The sequence below is a fragment of the Dermacentor albipictus genome, chromosome 6 (assembly GCF_038994185.2).
Source record: "Dermacentor albipictus isolate Rhodes 1998 colony chromosome 6, USDA_Dalb.pri_finalv2, whole genome shotgun sequence".
NCBI classification, from domain to species: Eukaryota; Metazoa; Arthropoda; class Arachnida; order Ixodida; family Ixodidae; genus Dermacentor; species Dermacentor albipictus.
The window spans coordinates 44,936,733-44,953,299 of NC_091826.1; the positions used below are offsets into that span (position 1 = coordinate 44,936,733).

Consider the following 16,567-nt stretch of genomic DNA (forward strand, 5'->3'; position numbering starts at 1 on the left):
GTAGCCTCCCTCTGTGGAGGTTAACTTTGCACCCTCGAAGAATTCGGGCGGTAGAGGTCGCACGAGTGACGTTTGTATGTGAGCGCAACGTCCAACGATACAGTCAGTCCGTGTGTCACATGACACACGGGCTTATCGCTGCGCGGGCTGCCACGTTATTTTGGTTCCGTTGCTGTACTGAGTTAAGGTAGCTCGCTGTCACCTTGCGCTGATTGCCTGAGCTTCCGATAGCGGCCGTAATGGCGTACTATATTCTGCACGCCTAAACGGTACCACCTGAACGTTAGTAAATCTAGTATAACAAAGTGCAACAATTACATTGCGCGGGACAGTCTGATCTGACGCACTAGACGGGCGTTTTTGCGTCGGAAGATTAAAATCTGCGTGTTGTTACGTCATATCCCAGCTCTCATCGGAGTGCAGAATGTCATTATAGAGAAGCACACGCCACGTACGGCCGGTCTGTTTGCTTCCAGTTTCGGCCTAATATTCTCACCGTCAATTTCGAGACCCGTAGTTGTCGAGCCCGTCGACAGCGTCGGACACCTTAAGCGACGGGATATCAACAACGACAGCGGCTGCAACAAATGACATCATACCAGATGCCGTTAGCTTTGTTATTCTCTCTATAGTCCCACTTTCGCGACGATCATCTGGGACGAAAACAGCTGCCGGGAAGCTGTGGCAGGACAGGGCAAAACGAGCACGTGGAAAACGAAGGATAAAATGCTGTGGTAGAATTGCCTGATATTCTGATGTCTAAATACGTCGTGTGCAAGAGAGAAAAAAAAAGACAAAAGAAAGCAAATAAATAATGTTGATTAGTAGCTGGGTAGTCAGGTCATTTCCTCACTGGGCAGCATCTGCGCCGAAGTTCAGTAAAATCAATACAGCTAGACGGTCGCCGAGACATATGTAACCACCCACGACGTCTTCTAGACGTCGCGTAGGCGTCTTTTCTCGGTGGTTCTTGGACGACACGGCGCCTTGCGCAAACACCGCTCCCATCAACGGATGGGCAGTCGAACGTTGGCAACAGCGTTTAGGATAAATGATAAGCGAGTGAGCGGCAGTAATGTTTCGTAAAGGCCAGCCTCGAAAACTTAAACGGGGTCGAAAGATGGCGATATAAAGAGATAAAAAGTGAGGTCTTGGTAAACGTCCCGTAGTTGTATTCTTACTTCTGCTACGCACTCACTTTCGTCCTTTCAAGATTCCCAGTATTTGTTCTTCCTTTCTTTTTCTTTCTTTATTTTTCACTCTCTCGATGATTTTGACGTTCTCTCGCGCCTAGTATGTTGGCTCATCATTCGGCTTTTCCGGCGAAGGGTGGTCCCTCGGTTTCATTAATTCCCTTCATCCCTTCCTCTAGTTTTGTGACGCTTTCCCACTTCACACGTCTTCATCACTTTTCGTTCTCCGCCGCTGCTTTTCTTTATTTTATTTTCTTCTTTCGGTTCTCGCGCGTGTGTCAGCGTTGTCAGTGTGGCCGCCTCGCGGAGCTCCGTCAGCCGGTTTTGCTGATTAAGCGATTCGCGGCCCCGCTATTTGGACAGCGGCCGCTCGGACCTTCCTCCTTTTATTCGTCTTCATTGCGTTTCTCTGAACTCTATCTCGTTTTGTATTTTCGTGCCTGTCTTGACTCGGTGTTGACTCGAACTGGCCAAAGGAGAAAGTGCGAAGGTTAAGCGCGGGGCATTGCAGCGAAAATATATATATATATAGGCTGCGCCGGAATCTGTTTGTTCTGCCTCCTTTCTCCGGGTCCTCAGAGTTCTTTCTTTTCTTTCCGTCGTGGCTTCATCGGATCCAGTTTTCTTTCAATTTCGCTTTCCTTTTTTATTCTTCTTGGTTTTCACCCGGCTTCCGAGGAGTCTGCGTTTTTTCACCGACCCCGTTTAATTTGTTTGCGCTCGATCGGCGATTTCTCCGTCATCCGCGTCGAATGAACTTCTCTAGGAACCGGGTCGACTGCTATATATACGGACGTAGCCTACTTAAGATTCCATGATCCCGTTTGACGTCATTTTGTCATATATTGCCCACTAGGTCTCTGCTGTTATTGAAATTGTTCACTGTCGAGCCCGAATACAGCGAACCCGGGTAAAGCGGGTCATTCTCTATAACGAGCCCGCGACATTTACTGACGACACTCGTGCATCATAACTCCCTCATAATGGTCTAGACGTTGCTGGCTGATATTGAAATTTTATATATTCTTGTAACCATTTTTCGTGTATAGTTTCATCTCTACACCTACTGGCAAATATTCCATCATGTTGTTGTGGGTAATAGTATGGCTGTTTATTTTTAGTTTTTTGTGTCATTGCCGCTGATCGAGTAAGTGGAGTAATTGTTATAATTGATTGTTTAGCGGAACGTCTGGTCATTACATTGTCACCGGACATTCTGTCGTTTTCTTTGCGCGGAAACAGTGATCGTCATACCATGTGCCTAGGGACTTACTTTCTAACTTTGTCCACTAATATGTATCGCCTTTCTGCGGGTAATTGGTTTCTGAATATACAAGTAAGTTAGGTGAATAGCAATGAACTTCTTAGTGGCTTTTGGGTACACATTGCCTGTTTAGTTTATATAGCCGAAACGACAGATCAATAAGTAGATAATGCAGTCTATTCTTGTAGTCTGTGGGCATCTTGCGAATGATTGAATCCATTCAATTGAAAAGGGATTTTGGAAGTGGATGTACGAGCCGGCGCTATAGGAAGAGACTGGTTGCTTTAGTCATCATTCGCAATACTTTCATATATGCCACGAACGTGTGTTTATAAAAGCGAAAATTTTCCTGTCTATAATGTCGCTGATTTGCTAGCTTAATTCACACGTCTGTTTTGTATGAAACTGTGCGACTTGGTTGAAATTGTCGTCTGTGCCGACGATTGCTCGAGCCTTCCAATAGCGGTAACGTTCAGCAATCAAGATGGTTCCGCTTTTTCTAAGGAATAGTTCCGTGAAGATAGTCGCGTTTAAACATTCCCTAAGCCCAGATGTACCGCGTGATTGAACACTGATACTGCTTCAGAGCTTTGCGATCTGAATATTGCGAGACTAAACCTTAGCATGACGGGAACAGTTCCAGAACGGTGTTGCTGCTGCGACAGACACGCACTTTCATTTGTACTCTTTCTGCCCTGACGTAATGATCAGGAGGAGTTACCGGAGTTTCTATTGGGCCACTGCATGCCCTTATAACCTTTGACCTTACGGTAAGTTTACTACGTCGTAATGAGGGGACGCGAAAGGTACAGATGAAAATAATATGGCGCCGGCAACATTCACAAATAACTTCTCAAAGCGCGTTTTAGCTATGGCACGCGCTTCCATTCCGGGGCATAGGCGACTCAAATGGGCATTCCGGTGCTCCGAAAGGATGACTGTGGCCCCACGTCACTCTTCCGGGCGTCTTATGCCTTTTTTCTAGAGTCTGAGTCGGTCTTCGTTCCTGCGTGACTCAATGGTCGGTCCTTTTTCGGAACGCCGCCTAAATTTGGGAGCGTCTAAACGCGCATCCCGTTGTGGGGTACGTTTGGGATGACGTCATGTCTGCCCGTCCCTGCGGCGGCGCGACGCGTATTCTGTTTGCTCAGAGTCTGCACCGAAACTGCCGTCTGTCGGAGTCGCGCCGCGCAGACGATCAATCGTCTGCTCGACGTGCGTGCAGACGATGACCCCGTCATTCAACGCGCACTCGCGCAGGCGTGGCGTCTGACGTCACCATCCGTGCGTGGACTGCAAACTCCAACGTGGACTATTACAGGAAGACTGCCTCGCCCAAAACCTTCCAAACGGAATCCGAACGGAATTCCAAGTTCGACATGCGTATCTCCGTCGGTGCAACTGAAGTCCGACTATAGACCCTAGCGGAGTAGTTGGAATTCTTGTGTGAGAGGCGGGGTGAGTAGAGGGGGGGGGGGGGAGCATGTACTTTCTTGGTGTGCGCCCCCTTCTCTTTCGCTGTCTACGCCACTGTTACCGATTACGGAGGGAAAAGCAAATGTCGTATGACTATTTCGCGCATTCTTATCATAAAGAAATGAGAGCTGTCGGGTCTAATTTCAACATGAGAGCTAGCTGGTCTGATTTTAACAAGCTATTTCGAACTTCGGCACTTTGGGAAAGACAAGTTAATCATGGGGAATCCTCCAGTCGAAAGAAACATCGTAGCATGTGACTAGTCACTTCTGTAACCGAAGTGGGAGCGCTGATTCTACGCTAATTTTGCGCGACATCATGTTTTAGAGTGTCTTTTTCGGAAATACCTGACTCTAGACGTTATTCGTTTTCGTCTTCCACGATCGCAACGCAGCTGATAACACCTTGAAGAAAAAGATTTAATTTTACTGGCTTCCTACCGGCACATCGATTTTCCGCAGCAATACTATTGAACTAGGGCTATCAACATGTGTCGCTTATGAAGCCCAAGCAGACGCACGTAGTACAATTCGCGTTAGCTGTCTGCTCGTTAGCTACTTTGTGACGAACTCCTCTGGCTTGGCCAACCGGCTGCATTCGCTCTGTGCAGATGTCACTTTGAGGGATGTGTCGTCGCTTTCGGCGACGCTATTTTTGAAAGCTCTGCGTCGCTTCCTCTCTTCCGCCCAAAACAAATCCTAAAGCCCGCGGTGAGGCTGGCGTGGTTTTCCGCGTATCACTCTTGTCGTCTGCTTTGGCGGTAGCAAACAGACGGGTGCCTGACGCGTTCCAGAACGAAAAGGGTTGTGCACACCCAACCGCAATACTAGTAAAAAGAAAATACGGAGAGAGAGAGAGAGAGAGGAAAAAAACGTACGTAGAGTTAGTTATGCGTCTTTTTGCTGCAAAAAACAACAAAAAAGAACTTTGGTGTGGGGCTAGAACCGGGTGACGCCGGGTGTGAAACGCGATAGCAGAGCTCAGAATATGAGTGAGAGTGCCGTTCCTTTCTTTACGTTCGCCGTTTTTGAGCCTTCTTGTTCTAGCCGCAGTTTCGTTTTGACCGTTCGCGGCCGCTTTGGACTCGGCGTCTGGTATCCGGTCAATTTTTAGCCTCTGTCGCGATGCGGATGCTTTGTCCCAACCCGTTGAAATCGCTGTGCACGGTTCAAAACATCAGAAGAAAAACAGAGAAGCTAACGCCTTTTTCTTTTCTTTTTTGTCCATTTTTTTCCTCGGGCTAGTATATACTGCGGTCCGCCGTGTCTTGGGCTGCTTGACAGTCGCGTCTACTCGTATTTCCTAAGTTACTCCTCTGAGCCCTTCCGCATTTCCTCGACATATAAACAAGCAAGTCATACGGGGTTTGTTGGCTCATCGCAGAAGCGATAAATACTGTCACGCCTTTAGGCGATAGTTTGAAACCGTCTACTTGAAAGGTAGGAAGAAGGCTTTGACTCTGGCTTTCTTGGCATTTACTCACGGGGTTCCGTTTTTTAACTGTGCACTTCGCAAAGTGGTTTTCAGCGACTGAGTGTTCTGGAAGCTTAATTTTTATAGTCTTTATTGTCTTCGGTGTGGCTTGCGGTAGCTCTGACACATTTGAGCTAATAAAATGTGGCACGTTCGAGCTAAATATATCGGTGTTAGCCTGAGCTCAGCCGCGTTGCTTGAAAGCAGTATACTTGAGATTGGTGTACCGGCGTGTTTGAGCTTTTTAGGAAAATTCAGACATTTTCCGCAACGGGAACATCGTGCAGCCCATCAATCTCCTATGTTCTCCGAATGTCTAAACTTCGTTTTCTTTTTTTTAATCTTTTGTTGTGCATTCTGGTCGCAGAGATCGGCATGACTAAGAGATTTACACTGACCTCGAGCTAACCGCAAACACCTTTTGCTACTTATAGGCCGTGTTCCGAAATCGCTTCCAAATCCTTACCCGTGCAGACCGAACCTAGCCTTGTCGAGGCTAACCTACCTTTCCCAAACCGAACTGAAACCCGTCTACATGGCCTGAGCTAATCAGAACTACACTTTGCCCTAAACCGATCGAACCCTAATGAAGCCAGCCTAGCCTCGCCTAGTTCCTGCGAACCTAAGCCGACTTTACCTAATCCACATTTATCTCATCTATCTTCATCTAACCTAACCGAATTCAGACCTGTCTAAGCTAACCATTTCCGTGACTACTGTGACATAGCGCGGCGGCCGATCCAATCGGTAATCTGAACCGCGATAAACCGAGATAAAAAGTTGCCCTCGCTGTTGCACTCGGCGCTGAAGATAATTCTCTACGTTCCCGATCTCCACGTGGGTAACACCGCCGCGACCCGCTGTATCTTCGTGTGCCTTTCAACCCGGGTCTTCGAGAATCGCCGTAATCGCTTACACATCAAAGTCAGGAAAACGGTAACAGAAGGCGGCCGTACGGAGCGCAGCCGCTGTGGAGTAATCACGGCGCGAATCAAACGGCTTGGGCACGAGCCTCTCGGCTATTAACGAAAAGAGCTTATGCAAACAAATTGGACGCCGGCGCTGTCTCAGACACCCTTTTTTTTTTGTCTGAAAGAGAGACGGCGAGCAAGCGGTGGGAAAGGGGGAAGGGGCAAGTAGGGGTGGGGAGGGGAACAAAATCAAACATTAATCCTCTTAGGATTCGCTCGTATTGAGAGCGCTGTTTCTGGACCTACTGAACGAACGATAATCCTGTGCGTGCTTCTTGGGGCCGCCAAAATAGGAGCTGGGGGGAGGGGGCAGCTGGCACATTTCTCTGGTGCTTTTGGTGCGAGGTAAATTAGAAACAGGATATGATAGAATTGCTTTCGGTAACTCGAAACGGGAAAGTAAGTGCCGGCGAAACGCGGCGGCTGTTCCGTGCTCGAAATCATCTTTTAATTTTTATGTTACGCTTGTTTTTTATCGGTTTCGAAAGACATCAAGAAGAGTTAACCGGCTTCTGTCGCGCTAATGAGTACCGCCCTTAAGCGAGAGAATGAGTTTGCCGACCGGTTTCTCCAACACTGAACTGCTCAATTACAAGAACTAACATTGTTTCCACCAATCAACGTGCAGTGTTCATTGGCGCGCTGCAGAGTGGTGTCTTGCGAATGGGTTTTTGCTGGCTTAAGAGTTCCCTAACGCGCTAATTAATTGCTACTGCCGACAGTATTCTTAGAAACTTGCGGATTTAGAAACCTGCGTAAAGGGTAAAGAGAAACGTAACTACAATATGTTTTTGGTTAGTTTGCTTTGCTTTGCTTCACATTTCTAGTTTCTCTCGGCGCACATTTCAGTCACCATGGAAACGAAACTAAATGCTCTGACTATCTCATGTCGATAACTATTGCTTTGTACGCCACGGGGATTGTTTCCTCGCGAAGTTTGTCCCAGGTGAGGAGAGGTTCTGTCAGTGAACACAACGGGAACACGAGTAGAAAGAACAGGCATTTAAGGCTCCCCAGGATTACAGCAGAGCTTACTTTACGCAAATCTTACCGACAAAGCAGTTTTAATGTGAACATTGCTTCGGGTGCTTCTCGAGGTCGAAAAAGAAACGCCTGCTGTACTTGCCGTGTCCTGCTACCAGTTCATTATACGCTTTGCGCCAGAGTGAATGTTCTTCCTGTTCGTTATGCTTCTCGAGCGCTTCCAAGTAATCAACCGTGATACACGTCAGCGTAAATGGGCCCTCTGTGCGGCATTCGGTTACACACAAGCTCAGGCATTCGGTTACACTTCGTCTCTCTCGCTCTCTTTGTGTGTGCGCGCATGTGAGTGTGCGTTGTGACGTCACTTCCGTTGCTCATTCCCAATCAAAATGGCACAAAGTGTGGATACTCATCGCCTTCTCAGTACAGCACGCACACGTTAGGTGATCGTGTGCGTAACGACCATCGCTCTAATTCGCTGCTATGTGATCGAGCCGAACCACCCGGAGATGGAGAGCAGGCTAAGCGGGGGGCGCCTTTGGTATATGGCCTCGCGCGCGCGCGGATCATGGCGTCGTGCGGTGTTCTCCTCCAATGATCCCCGTTCTCTCTGCTATATGCCAGTGGGGTTTCTACCCCCCCCCCCCTTCTCTCCACAGTGTCGGGTGCCTCTCCGGCGCGCGCATTCAGCCGAATCCAACACCGACTGATCACAGAAGCTTGCCCCCTATAGTGTGCCGTGCGCAGTCTCTCTCGACCGCCGCGGTTACCGGGGTAACCAACCAGCCCTCGACGACTACGACGGGCAACACTGCCCGGGGGTGGAGGCTGTATAGATGCGCCTAGGCTGCGTTCCTCCACACCTGGCCAAAGAAAGAAATAGAGAAGGAAAGAAAGGAATGAAGGAAGAGTTCATCTTTCCGAAACTTTCCTGGTGATAGGTCGCTCGCGAGGTGAATCCCGCGCCGACTAGCTTGCTTGCTTTATTTATTCCTTTGTCTCTGCCTCTATCTGTCTTTTCCCTTAAGATTCTTGTTCCTTTATCTTTCTTTGCCTGTCTTCTCCGACGCACTGTTTTGAACGCTATAGTCTATACTGCGATCGTCGCGTATTTCTTTTCTCCCTCTGACTCGGACGTATTTCTGGCTCGCTCAGTTTTATCTCGCCAGTTCCCTACAAAAGGACTCTTTTTTTTTTCTAACCCTAACGGCCGAACTGAAGGGATCATTGTAGCCGCGGCGGACTGGTAGAAGTAGACAAGAGACAGCAATAAAGAGAGGTGTTTCGATTCGACGCGTTGCGCTCCCTATACCGTGTGCAGCAACGCATCCCTCCCCAGCCCTCGTACCCCCCCCCCCCCCCCCCCCCCGTTCCGCAGCCCTCGATTCTGCTTCGCTTGGCGCATCGTGGGCGCCCTCCTATACGACGCGCCGCTTCCCCTGCTTCTCCAGCGGCCTTCTCTCGGTGCGTTTCAATGGGCGCCCGAGGAGCGTTCAGCGAGGAGACGCCGTCGCGTTGTTGGGCACCGTCGCCGCCGCCTTTTCAGGTTGTCAGCGGCTTCGAAGACGGAGGAGGAGAATACCGGATGGGGAAAGAGGAGGGGGGGGGCGCGTAGGGAGCGCGGGCGCGACGTTCCTTTGTCGTAATCGAGGGAGCTGCGTTAGGCTACAGTGAAGCGGAAGCGGCAGCATTCTCGTACAGCGCGACGCTCGCCGCTGTTGTCGACGCTCGGCGTAGTTCCGCGCACTGTGGTATACATCCATTCGAAAAAATGGCTGTGGTTTAGCTAAGGTTAAGCCCAGGATGCGAAGCATACTAGCCTTTATTTTAGTTGTTGAACCACTGTTTAGCCAGGCGAACTGCTGTTGCTTGGCTATACGTGGTTCGGCTAGACGAAGAAACAACTCATGCAGGCGAGCGCACGAGCTGAGACCCGGCTATGTAGCTACGCGGCCGCAAGCGAGCGCACGAGTTGAGCCTCCGCTTTTGCAGCTGTTATGACGTCATATGGTAGCTACGCGGCCGAGCGCGGCGCAGCAAGGAAGAGCGTGGTTGTGCGGCTGGTATGCTTCGCATAAAAGCTGTGGGCACGATTGCGCGTACCAGGGGGACGGTGTAGGTGGCAAGCCCGCAGCGCTGCCCATAAAGTAACGGCGTTCGAAATACATGGCGTACACGTTTTGACACATTTCTGACTGGACATATTCTGGCAGTTTCGACAGTGTCAGCTTGATAAGGCGTTTTACTCAAACGAGTCGGAATGTAAGACGGCTCGCTTTGGCTCTCGGTCTCCGAATGTGATGACATCAAAGGGCGCGTTCTCTCCGTTAACTAATCGTTCCGCATCGTTTGACGTCAGGCATATGTTTTTCGAGTCGCTGGATAAGTGGCTTCCTTTGTATGCTAGACATGAGATAGTTGAAATATCTAACGTTTTCTAACGCATTTCTTATTTTTTTTTTCTTAAGGAGAGTACTCGCCCAGAACTTCACATTCTGTAAACTAGTCGAAACTCGCACTGGAAAATTGACAATCGCCAAATACATTCTGCAGCTGTAACGCTTGTCGGGACGCTAAAGACGCAAGCAGTGTCTCAAGACTAAATTTTCTTAGGACAGAAGTAATCGGCGCCTTAATAAGGGGATACGGGCTGCAGTGCGAATGCGGAGCTGTTGGCTACAGCGCGCAGCTGGACATACATGTGTGTATATACATATATGTAGCACCCTGTAGCGCCGGCCATCTTCGAGACGTTCCTGTGTTCTTGGATCATTTAACCGGTTGCACCGTTTTGTCGTGACGTTCGGCCTCCTAAATGCAACGCGTGCATTAGCGAATAGTCTGTCCGCAAACCAGAAAGCCACACAGTGTTCATGCTGCTGGCAAACACTTCAGAACGTGTGCGAGTACTGTGCAGTGACATGCGCGTTCCTCAACCTTCGTTCCCGGTTGGTTTCTCGTGTACAGTACGCTTTGTTGCCGCTGCACGCATTTGAGGGGGACGTGAAGCTGCGTGCGCGTGCGTACTCTCTTCTAATGCGCGCCGGAGACGCGCTGAAGCGTTCGTACGCGGCACCGTTACCGTGGTGCGCCCGGCGGGATGTGAATAGCGCCCGGATTCGCCCCGAACGTTGAGCGCGAGGTAACCTCGAAATTATTATTCCCCTCCCGCAATACCCTCCGCTGTCTTTGTCACGCCCGGCTAATTTCTTGCTTGCTCTCTACGACTTTCTTCTGGGAATTTTTTTTGGCGCGAGAACCTTATCGTGTTGAAAGAGAGTCGGCGTCGTCTAAAACTTTTTGTGAAGCGTGAACGTCGCATCGAAGGCGCAGCGATGCGCCACGAGCAACGGGCGGGCTTAGGGGAAGGCTTGAGACAATGCATGGCGTTGTTGGCAATGATAGCACGGTTCGTGGCCTCTCGGAGATATCGTCATTTGCGTTCGATGCGCAGTTTCTTTACCCGTCGTTCAGTGGCTTAGCGTACGCCTTTCTTACGCAAGTTTTTTTTTTGTTTTGTTTTGTCGCATTTGATTGTCAACGTGTTCGCGGGAACGAAGCGTACAAGTACGCGAAATTGAACCCAGGACAGCACACTGTAAGGATTCTCATCCTTCGCCGATCACTCTTTCCTTGCTCAATTCCTGACTCGTTGCAAGCGCTATGACTCCGGGCTACTTATCGCCGCGATTGGCCATTCGGTGTGACGGGTGTTCCAAGAGATGAATGAAGTCGAAGCAGAGAAAGTCCCCTCCAGCGTGCCGCTTCAAATGAATTCTGGGACGCCAGCACCTCTATGGCCGTAATCTCACATAAACAGGAATTTTCAGTGCTGTTCTATCCTCTGCTTGATAAGGGACTGCAGTGAATGACCCTTGTTTGGAACGCGCCAATGTCGTTCCACTTTTGACCGCGTCTTGATCCGAGGTAACGCCGCGATGAATGCTTTGATCGTTGCTTACGCCTGCCTGCTGTAGCATGCAGCTTCTGGCAAAACGCGTCATACAGTAGCATACGTCGACGTCAGCTTCGCTTGAGGTGAGCTTAACGTCGGTTATCGGCGTTGTCGGACAATATTTAGTCGATTTTGGTCTCCGTGTGTCGCGCTTTCTATAGGTTTCGATGTCATCGTTCTGTATTTATGTGCGGAAATGAGGGACTGCTGTTAACGTATGGTTTATCTATTTGGCAATTGGCTGTGTTTGTTTATTTGCTTCTTTTAAACCAACTTTCTGTGCTCTTCCTACAAAAATTTTTGCGGAATTCGCTTGCCTTCGCTTCTTTCCTCACTGCGAGATTGCCAAACATTGTGGGTTCAAATACCCGCAAACAGCAGAAACGCTCCCATGCCTGTATCGACGTCGTACCTAGAGTAACGCAAGAACTTCTCCACCCACGAAAATGCTTCGTTTCTTGATCACGTCTTTCTTTCTTGCTATACTCGGCGCAAGAGTGGTTACGTTAACGTAATTGCCAAGGTTTCAAAAAAATAACGGAACCATTACATCAAGGTATCAAGCGCGAAATTCGTTCCCTTATCCCGTTTCCCGGATCGGTTTCCTTCGTGATCGATCCGGGCGGACGCAGAAGCGTGGTTTCTGATAACCTGTGCGACGGGATCACGTTTCCGAAATAGAATCTTTGAGGTACTCGGCTGCGGCCTTATTGTGTGTCATTTCACCCGCCGTGGTTGCTCAGTGGCTATGGTGTTGGGCTGCTGAGCACGAGGTCGCGGGATCGAATCCCGGCCACGGCGGCCGCATTTCGATGGGGGCGAAATGCGAAAACACCCGTGTGCTTAGATTTAGGTGCACGTTAAAGAACCCCAGGTGGTCGAAATTTCCGGAGTCCTCCACTACGGCGTGCCTCATAATCAGAAAGTGGTTTTGGCACGTAAAACCCCATGTATTAAAAAAAAAAATTGTGTGTCATTTCTGCTTCTTTAATGAAAATCCTCGTGCGTTACGTTTATTGCTTTCAAAGAAAGGGTCGACGCAGGCCGAGTCGGAAGAGAGACGATCACCGACGACGTGAATTTCGTATTTTTGACCCCTCTCCCTTCTTGTACTTCGTGTAGTGAAATTCTCTGTTTAAACTCTCCCCTCGGCACGTGCTTTCGTAACGTTACCTCACTTTGGGAGCAATGTTGGTTGCGTAAAGACACTTGGAATCAGTTGACTGAGTGGTGTTACGGTTCGCAAACCTGTCGTGAAATGCTATCCGCTTGTCGTTCGCTACTGCATTTGGTCGGTCGCATTCGAATGGGTCGAAATCGTAAAAAAGAATAGAAGAAAAGAAGGAGAAAATGTTCGCGTACACATCTACGTGCGGGTAAGATGAAACATCGGATGAATGTTAGAGAGCATCAGATTCTCGCAATATATGCGTAGGCTTGCGCAGTTCCTTCTATCACAGTTACATTGCAGGTAGGTTTTGGACGTTAAAGCCCATGAAGTCACCGATTCATTCAATTGTTTTACTGGTTTATTCTGAAGTGGACCCGATTTCGAGCTATAATGGGTGCCATATCGCCCTCCGGGATGTTCAGTATGATTGCTTCAATGCTAATCATCCAAACGCCCTTACACGCTGAATCGACGTCGTTCGCTGCGCCCCAAGGAAGCTATTTGAAAACTGTACCAGCTGTTGTCCCATTACTGCATTCGTTTCGGCTTAGAGCCTTGTAAGAAAGCTGCCTTTCGGTCCGGCGAAAAGAAGTTTGTTCGGGCAGAACCCGCATTCTGGTGGTTCGGCTTTCCTGCTCGTAAGCTGTTGTCGCCCACCTGTTATAACGGTTCCATAGCGCGCGCTGCGTGTGCGCCTGAATAAGAACGGGCGTTTAAGCTGCGCGAGAGCTAGGTTTATTTTTCCTAAACGGGACACGGTCTCGAATGACGACGAGCTCGCGCGAGGGGGTGGGATTGGGATAGGACGGCGAAGGGGGGGAGGGGGGGGGCAGGGAGCTGGGAGCAAATGCGACGAGCGTAACGAAAATAGCGACCGAGCTGCGAGCACCCGCAAAACACCGCCGAGGAGAGAACCGCGCAGGCTTCCAAGAATGCGCCGCCTCGTTCTGAGCTTTTCTGGCGCCCCCCCACCCCCTTTTATTTTTTCTCTCTAGCCGAGCGCGCAGGCACGCAGCCGAATGTGTTGCGTCGCGTTTCCTGTTGCTTTCTTTTCTTTTTTCTTTCTAGATTTGTTCGATTGTTTTGTTTGCTTTAATGTGAAAGCCCACCTGCGTTTTCTTCTCCTTTGAGCTCGCCGTTGTTGCCTCGCCGATCCGATGAGCCGTGCGCGAAGAAATGGCGATGTTATCCTGCTTCGGTGGCGGTGCTGTTGCTGCTGCTGTTTTCACTTTCGACGGGACGTGTTGTTCTCTGCATCTTCCCGCGTCGTGGAAAACAAAAAAGTGAAGCCATAGCTGGGTACAATCCGAGTCACGTCGAAGCCCTTTCCGCTGGCTCGAGAAAAACCGCCTTCTTTTCTGCTCCGGCTTGGCTGTAAGGCTTTGTAGACTTTGTAAGGATTTCAGAATATGTCGTCAGCTTCCCGAAGTGATGGCCTGCTTCCTCGACGAAATAGAAAACGACGAACGGAATAGACTGTCAGAGATGTGAGCGTCCTGGAACGTCAACTACGAACGTCAGCTTACTTTTCCCGCTACTGCACCAACGCAGCGTGGACTAACGCTTGTTCGTACTTTGAACGATATGAAGGTAACGTCAAGATCAACTTCTCTCAGCGCCGAAAGTAGCCGTGTGCCTCAAGTTTGATAATCTCGACTGCAATGTGGATGACAGGCCTTGGTTTGTCGTTTGCGTAGTCGATCATCGCATAACTTTTCCCGGCGTCAAGGCGGTATACTCATAACGTGCAGCACGTGTATTAACGTAACCTACCTTAGCCTGATTCCACAATGCCTTGTTTAGCCTAGAAGCGAATTTCGCTTTACGATTTCTACCACCTATAATCTTTACAACGCCCAAGCTTGCCCACCCTTTAGCTCTCAGCTACAATGATCGCATATCCACTGTTAGCTTTAAGATACTAGCAATTCGCAGCACGTGTGCTAACCTCACCAAACTTAACCTTACTGAGAGTACGTGAAGTTTCCCCGAAGAGCGAAATTTCCTTTATGACATGTAGCTCCCATAACGCCGACAGTGCCCAGTTTCACCCTGCCATCTCCAAACGCTCTGCGCCTAAAATGGAGCTAGGCGGCGCACCTAGTAGGCGTGACCAGTTGGCTGTTCATCACCTATTCCGTAGTCGCCGTAGGCTCCTGCAGCCTTCCACGCTGGACGCTCCCCGTCGCCGTCTTCGCTTCGATTCACAGCCCGTCGTCGTCACAGCCTTTCACCTTCGCCGTCGAGCCCCTGCTTCTCCGCTTGCATCTTCGATTGCTTCTCCCATCCGTCGCGAGACGCGTCATTCCTCTCGGTAACAGTCTAACCAAAAAGGGGGAGAAAAAAAACAGGCTCGGAGAGAACGGGCCCTTTGGGAAAAAAAATCATAATAATAATGTACGTCGCACACTCGCGCATCGACTGGCGACTCTTCGGAACTCCGCCGATGGTGCCGCCTCCGCTTCGCCGAAGGAAAGCAGCTTTCGCGCGAAACACTCGCCAGCAGCCGTGCCTCAGCATCGGTGTAGGGGGTAACGGTAACGGCGCACCGGGAGCAGCGGGAGCAGCCTTGCTCGGAGGGGGGAAGAGGCTCCGGCGAACGCGGCGCTGGCACTGCGGGCGCGACCACTCGAACGCGCTGGGTGAGGGGCCGCCTGCAGGGCGGGGAACGGGAGGAAGAAAAGAAGGACCGAGGAGTGAGCGACGAGAAGAAAAAAAAATTGAGAACGGCGAGGAAAGCGGAGACGGGACGCGAGCCTTATAGGAGGGAAGAGGATGGAGAGCAGGGATCGGAAGAGGGTGGAAGATGCTGGAGGAGGGCACGAGCGCCACGTTGCGTGTGTCCCTGCGGTGATATGCGGGTCTGGGGAGGGGGGGGGGCGAGGAAGAGGGAGAGTCTAGAAAGATGGGCGCCGCTCCCTCCTCTTCCGCATCGTCATCATCATCACCCCCACCCTGCTCTCCATCCTCCGTCTTCCCGGCGCTCCCCGCGGCTTTCGCCCAAGCACTGGAGCGATAGAGAGGGGGAGATCGAAGGAGATGTGTGAGGGGAAGGGCTCTGTGCCGGAGGATGCGGACCGGTCCACTGCCGCCCACTGGCCTGCTCGGGGTGGGCGCCCTGATGCTCGCGGATTGCTCGTCGCCTCCCCTCTTTTCCGAGAGAGAGCCCCGCGCGTTGGGCTCCGCCGCCGCGTTTGGGCGTGTAGCGGAGAAAACTGCCTCTCGCGAGCGAGTGTGCGTTGCTTGCCAGCGCCCGCGTATTGTTCCGTTCGCTGCCATATTCGCCGCGCCGTTTTTGTACGGGACCCGCTGGCCGCGGTTCCTTCCGGATCTCGCCAGTGGAATTATATTATTTTTCTTACGCTGGTTAAGTTGGTCTTGCCGCTTCGGCAACGGTCGCTGTCCCCAGTGACAGAAACGTTTTGCACCTCCCACAGTGTCCGTCACAGCAGTGTAATGCGCTATGCGGCTTCCTCTAACGCGTTGCGCGATATGTGTTACCTGGGTCATCACGTTTATCTAAAAAAGAAGTGAGGCGTGCAGACAGGACACAAGAGTAGAGAAGTGGACAACACGAACGCGTTCTAAACGTTTATGTAATCGTGTGCGTCTTCATTCGTTGTAGGATTCGACGTATTTCATCGTTGTGTTTCTTTCGTTTCAGTGGAAATGTGTTTCATTCGCCTGTTTGAAATATGTCGGTGGCATAATCGCAGCAGCCATAATTTGGGAAAAACAAAATATACGTAAATAGAATAGAATGCAGTTCACGTATCGGCTCTTTGGTCAAAACGAAGTTCGACAAGCTTTTCGGGACGACCGGGGTACATTACGCGTGCCAAATTTCTTATGGCCTAAGCGCTGCTCTTGGCACTTCTGAGCTGCACTTCGGTGCTTCCCAGCCGTAGTCGCACTTTGACTTCAGTTTACACTGTGGTTACACTTCAACCATAGCGACCTGCCTTAGCTACGGTCTTTCACTGTTGAAGTAACCAACGTGCAACTGCAGTTCATGGTACACCTTGGCTTCAATTTTTCGCGTAAGCTAACTGGGGTAGCCCTTAGGTGACTTTCTTCCTA

At 50.3% G+C, this 16,567-nt stretch overlaps 1 protein-coding gene across 2 annotated transcripts in view; it reads left to right on the forward strand.

Annotated features, from left to right (window-relative positions):
- The window catches only part of mib1 (mind bomb 1), a 638,149-nt gene that overhangs the window by 314,375 nt on the left and 307,207 nt on the right, over positions 1 to 16,567 (forward strand). The gene's annotated exons all lie outside the window — the stretch shown is intronic.